Source organism: Myotis nattereri (assembly GCF_964212035.1).
Source record: "Myotis nattereri genome assembly, chromosome: 18".
Lineage (NCBI taxonomy): Eukaryota > Metazoa > Chordata > Mammalia > Chiroptera > Vespertilionidae > Myotis > Myotis nattereri.
The window spans coordinates 34,115,443-34,121,448 of record NC_138093.1 but is presented as its reverse complement, the minus strand read 5'-3'; the positions used below and the strand labels follow the sequence as shown (position 1 = coordinate 34,121,448).

The 6,006-nt window shown below is 43.3% G+C and overlaps 1 pseudogene across 1 annotated transcript; it reads right to left on the bottom strand.

Annotated features, from left to right (window-relative positions):
- Positions 1 to 1,475: 1,475 nt before the first annotated feature.
- Positions 1,476 to 2,029, bottom strand: LOC308534738 (ADP-ribosylation factor-like protein 2; annotated as a pseudogene). The gene has a single exon. The product of its transcript is annotated as an ADP-ribosylation factor-like protein 2 (transcript).
- Positions 2,030 to 6,006: the final 3,977 nt, after the last annotated feature.

Genomic DNA, 6,006 nt, shown 5'->3' with positions numbered 1-6,006 from the left:
TCACCCGTTTTGGGCATTCTCTCGGCAGGCCAAGAGTATGACCAGCAGCATTACTCTTGGTGACCACCGCTGACCTAAACAGGTTGAAATATCTGATGTTTCCATTGGTTGAGTTGTCAGGCCAGAGAGCCATGAAGTCATCACCTTCATCATTTATGTGGTTATTGTTGGTTTCATTCAGTTGTTTGATCCTGATTGGGCATTGGGCATGTGAGTGGCTACTGACAGGCATTTAAAATCCTTGAGTGTATATAACATATTAGAAAAGTGAACGTGATGAATATGGGGAGAATAATAGCCAAGGATTTAACCAACCAAATAAATCAAGTGGGTTTCAATTTTTTAAAAGTTGTTTACATCGGCACAACATGCTGTATTAGCAAACATATATCCTTGTGATAACTTATGACGGAATGAACATAAGTATATTTTATTTCAGGAAATGGGTTGCAGGTGAGCTTCCGTCTAAGTTAGGCCTCTATAGGTTGTGAGCAATCAGGTAATCTAATGAGAAAAAATTCCTGTGGAAACAAAAGTAAAACAAAGGTTAATAGTTTGAGCAAATTATAAATTCAGTTTCTGAGTTTGGAGAACAGCCAGATGAGATGAGTTCTAGACGCCGGGTTTGAAACTTCTTTAGATGGAGTGAGGGCAAGCAGTGCAATCTGATAGACTTTCTTGGTCTGCAGTTTGAATGTTTCTGGTGATCTGAGTGGCTCCCATAGCAATAGGCACAAAGATTGTCCACATATCAGCTGTTCTAGTGATCTCTCTAAAGTGAATACTCAGTTGTCCAGTTTCAGCTTGCATGGCTTTAGAAAAAGGGCAGTTTTAGTTTCTTAGCGATTCCAGGTCAAAAGAGAGGGAGAAAATTGGATATTAGTCTGGAGAATTCTACCTATATATTGGAGGAAACTAGAAGAATTCAGGATCTAGTATACACAACCTTGACAGGTCCTTTGGATAATAAGAGTATGTACCTCTTAAGGCTGTTGGGAAGATTAAACGAGTTAATATATGTAAAGCACTTAGAAGAGTACATAGCTTATAGTAACCATCTCATTTTTTTGGTTATACCTGTCCATATTTCCAACACCATTTATTGAGGAGACTGTCTTTTTGTTTGTTTGTTTGTTTGTTTTTTCAGGACAAGGAACAGTTTATCCTTACAGCTGAGCAAGGATGAGGCCACAGTCTCAATAGCAGCAGAGGCAGCCCGCTCAGCCCTTGCCTCTTGGTCTGGCAGCTGCAGGTGGGCCGGTTCATGATCCAGGGTGACAGCCAGGGCAGTAGCCCACCCGCCATGGGATCTGGGCTGGCCATGGGGCAGCAGTGAGCAGCAGCAGCAGGTTACCAAGGAGGCGTGGAGTGTTAGTTGGGCTGACTGACACCCATCCTCCCGTGGGTGGTGCTTGATGAGGGTCTGGGGTGGGGGTGGGGGGTGCGGACTGCGAGGTGGGGGCACCTGGAGCAGCTCAGTCGGCTGTGAAGAGGCGGCCGGAAATGTCCTCTAGGAGCGAGACGATGCCGGGCAGCAGGTTATCTCCTGTGACAGCGCTGCAGCCCTGGATGCACCAGTGGTGGCTTCGGATGGAGTCCAGCTCCAGGGCCTCGTGAATGGTGTTAGAAGACAGTGCCCCAGGCAGGTCCTGCTTGTTAGCAAAGATGAGGAGGGTGGCTCCAGCCAGGACTCCTCCACCAAAAGGCCCTGGAGCTCCCGCGGGCAGATGCATGTGCTGGCGGTCGGTGCTATCTACTACCCAGAAGAGGCTGTCAGTGCTCTCAAAGCAGTTCTGCCCGTAGGACCGCAGGGACTTCTGGCCGCCAACATCCCAGCTGTTCAGCTGAATCCCCGGTGCTCCAGGGTCTTGGTGTTGAAGCCCAGGGTCAGGGAGATGGTATCGATGTCTTCTCCATTGAACTTCTTGAGGATAGTTGTTTTGCCAGCGTTGTCCAGGCCGAGCATGAGCAGTCGCAGCTCCTGCTCTTTCTGCTTCATCTTCTTCCAAGGAGACTGTATGTAGGCCATTGTATGCTCTTGCCTCCTTGGTCAAATATTACTTAATCATAAAGGCGTGGGTTTATTTCTGGGTTCTCTGTTCTATCCCATTGATCTACATTCCTGTTCTTATGCCAGTACCAGGCTGTTTTGATTACAATGGCCTTGTAGTATAGTTTGATATCAGATATCATGATTCCTCCAACTTTGTTTTTCTTTCTCAAGATTGCTGAGGTTATTTAGGATCTTTTTTGGTTCCATATGAATTTTTGGAATATTTGTTCTAGATCTGTGAAATATGCCATTGGTATTTTAATAGGAATTGTGTTGAATCTATAGATTGCTTTGGGTAGTATGGTCATTTTAATGATGTTAATTATTCCAATCTATGAACATGGTATATACTTACATTTGTTTATATCTTCCTCAATTTCTTTCTTCAGTGTCCTATAATTTTCTGAGTTCAAGTCTTTCCCCTTCTTGTTTTAATTTATTCCTAGGCACCTTATATTTTTTGTTGCAATAGTAAATGGGATTGTGTTTTAAATTTTTCTGTCATAGTTCATTATTGGTGTACAACAATACCACCGATTTCTGAATATCCTGCTACTTTACTGAATTCATTTATTAGATCAAGTAGTTTTTTGGTAGAGTCTTTAGCGTTTTCTATGTACAATATCATGACATCTGTGAATAATAACAGTTTTACTTCCTCTTTTCCAATTTGGATGCCTTTTATTTTTTCTTCTTGTCTAATTGCTGTGGTTGGGACTTCCAGTACTATGTTGAATAAGAGTGGTAAAACAGACATCCTCGTCTTGTTTCTGATTTTAAGGGAAATGCTTTTAATTTTTGCCCATTGAGTATGATATTGACTGTAGGTTTGTCATATATGGCCATTATTGTGTGAAGTATGACCATTCTATTCCCACTTTGAGGAGAGTTTTTTAAAAAAAATCATAAATGGATGTTGGATTTTATGAAATTCTTTTTCTGCATCCACTGGTATGATCATGTGATTTTATCCTTCATTTTGCTTATCACATTTATTGATTTGCGAATATTGTACCAAACTTGCATCCCCAGAATAAATCCCACTTGATCATGGTGTATGATTTTTTCAGTGTATTGCTGGATCCAGTTTGCTAATATTTTGTTGAGGATTTTTGCATCTATCTTCATCAGGGACATTGGCCTATAATATTCTTTCTTTTTAGTGTCTTTATCTAGTTTTGGAATTAGGATATGGACTCCTAAAATGATCTTGGGAGTCTTTCCTCCTCTTGAATTTTTTGGAATAGTTTGAATATTTGTAAAATTCACCTGTGAAGCCATCTGGTCCAGGACTTTTGTTTGCTGGGAGATTTTTTTTGATTACTGATTCAATTTTATTAGTTGTAATAGATCTATTCAGGTTTTCAGATTTTTCCTGAATCAGTTTTGGAAGATTGAATACTCCCAGCAATTTGTCCATTTTGCCCAGGTGGTCCAATTTGTTGGCATTTAGTTGCTCATAATATTCTCTTTCAGTCTTTTGTTTTTCTGTGATGTCAGTTGTTACTTCCTCAATTTCATTTCTGATTTCATTATTTGTATCATCTCTCTCTTTTTCTTGATGAGTCTGGCTAAAGATTTGTCAATCTTGTTTATTTTTTTTCAAAGAACCAGCTCCTGGCTTCATTGATCTTTTGTATTATATTTTTAGTCATTTATTTCTACTCTGATATGTATTCATTCCCCTCTTGTACTTACTCTGGGCTTTGTCTTGTCTCTAGTCTATCTCTTTCCACTTCATTTCTGTCTCCTTCACACCTTTGTTGTTTTTCTGACTCCTCTTATTTCCTATTGTTAACAGACAACCTTGGGAGCCAACTTAACTCTTTGCACAGTTGAGTCCTATGGCGTTATGCTCCTTGCATTTCATCACAAACTGGGGAGGGAAAGCTGTGACTAGATGTGTGTTCCCCCAAACCAAGGATCCTGACAACTTTGCTGAGTATGATGGGGTTGGCCTTGAACAGACATCTCGTGAATGTTGAAGAATTAGCATGTGAAAGGTGCACAGAGAGATGATGGGGCTTTCACTTCCCTGACAGCCACAGAAATCAGAGTGGGCTCTGGGAACTGGTCCTGAGTATGTGGGTTCCTTAGCCCCGTTTCTTACCCTAATCTCTGCTCTTCGGCTGGATCATGGAGTTGATTCATTGCTGGGAGTGGAAAACCAGAACCTGGAGAGGCACTGAGAGACTCATGTTGAATTCTTAGCTCCTGTTGCTTCCTTTCCCCCAGGACAGTGCAAAGCAAGGCCAGCTTTTCTGGGAGGTGACTTGTTTATCTTCTCTGGAAAACCACTCAAATACACGCATTTATTCACATTTAAAAAGCACTTTATTACCAAAATGAACAAAAGGAGAAAGGCATTTAAATTAAATAAATTACACAAATGTCTCAAGAATCCTGGCTTTCCCAGGAACCACAACATCACAGGTCTGTATCACTAAGAATATTTGAAAGTATTGAAATTCTGGATCATTTCACCACCTTCCCCTCCTTTCCTGCTTTGATCATTTCCAGGGAGTGGTCTATGTGAATTTGTGTTCTTTCCAAAGTATTCTAAAAATGAAGTTTTCTATAATATCTTTCTCCACCCCCTGTGTTTCCAATTCCAATGGAACATGTTGTGGAATCCCTCCATGAGCTCCAACTCCAGGCCATCATGAGTCAGTAATCCCCATTAAGTCTGGGGCTGGCTTGGTGGTTAATGGCGGCTTAATCAAGTCCCCAAGGATAGAAACATTTGGTTCAAAGGGGATCTCTTGACTTGAATGTCCTGAGACTCTGTGATCTTTTTCCACCTCCTAGGCCTAAGCTAGACTCTGAAGGAGGTGGAGTAGGGGAGCGTGAGTTGTCATTGGCTAAGGTCTTGTCTTCCTGGAATTTGGCACTTTGAGTGCTGGGCATGGCGAATCCCAGATAACATTGTCTTCTGCCTTCCAAGTTTTGAGTTCCATTGGCAGCCAGATGGCATAATAATTCGCACAGAAGCAAAGCTTGTAGGCCAAGAATCTGTTGGCTCTTTGTCAGTGCCCACTCCTTTAACTCTAAGAAGACTTGCTAGCTGACTGGCTCACTCAACACACACACACACACACACACACACACACACACACACACACACACACTGCAGGTCAGGCTGAAGTTAGGAATGGGTACGTTTTTCTAGGCTGGGCCAGCCCAACCTGTTGGGCAGGGGTCATTAAGTTGAAGGAGCTTGGGAGAAGCAGTGGGGAGAGGCCAAAAGGGTTTTTTGGTGTGCACATCCATGGAAATTTCCCCAAACACTTGCTCATGAGACCTATTTATTTTCAAGTCACAGTGGGTTCCTCCAGTTACCTCCTTATGGTCCTAGAGAACTTAACCCCTCTTCTCATCTTTCCTAGAAGGAGGTGGCTTCAGGTCCTGAGTTTGTTAAGGATTCCCTGTGGAGGAAGACCCAACCTGGGTCAGCCCTTCTCCATGTTCTGTGCCTAGGTGGGGGGTGTAGCTGGTCTTTGGGGGGCATTCTCCCTTGCGTGGCTGAAGGATTCAGGCCCCAAGCTGATAAGGAAGAGTTAAAGTCATTGGCTCTTGCCAAGTGAAGAAGGAGAAGTCAGAGTTCCCAAGTGGAGGAGGCATTTCCCTGATGGGCTGTCAGGTCGGGGGCGGGGGGGCGGTCAAGGCTCACTCAGGTCCCACTAGTTTGCCCTAAGTTGGCACTAGCACTCCACCCCCATCTCTGGTACAAAGAGGGAACCCCAAAAGCTTTTGTGCAGAATAACTGGTACCTATTGCTAGGTTGCCAGAGGATTCTGCCAGCTATCCTCCTCTTCCTTTTGGGTTCCGACTATCAAGTGGAAGGGAGCAGCCCTGAGGGCAGGGGGAATGGTAATGTGTCAGGAAGCTGGGGCAGCTACCTTGGTGAACTGCTCCTGGGGAGGTCGTTCTGCTGGCCTTGAGGGCCCTGGCTA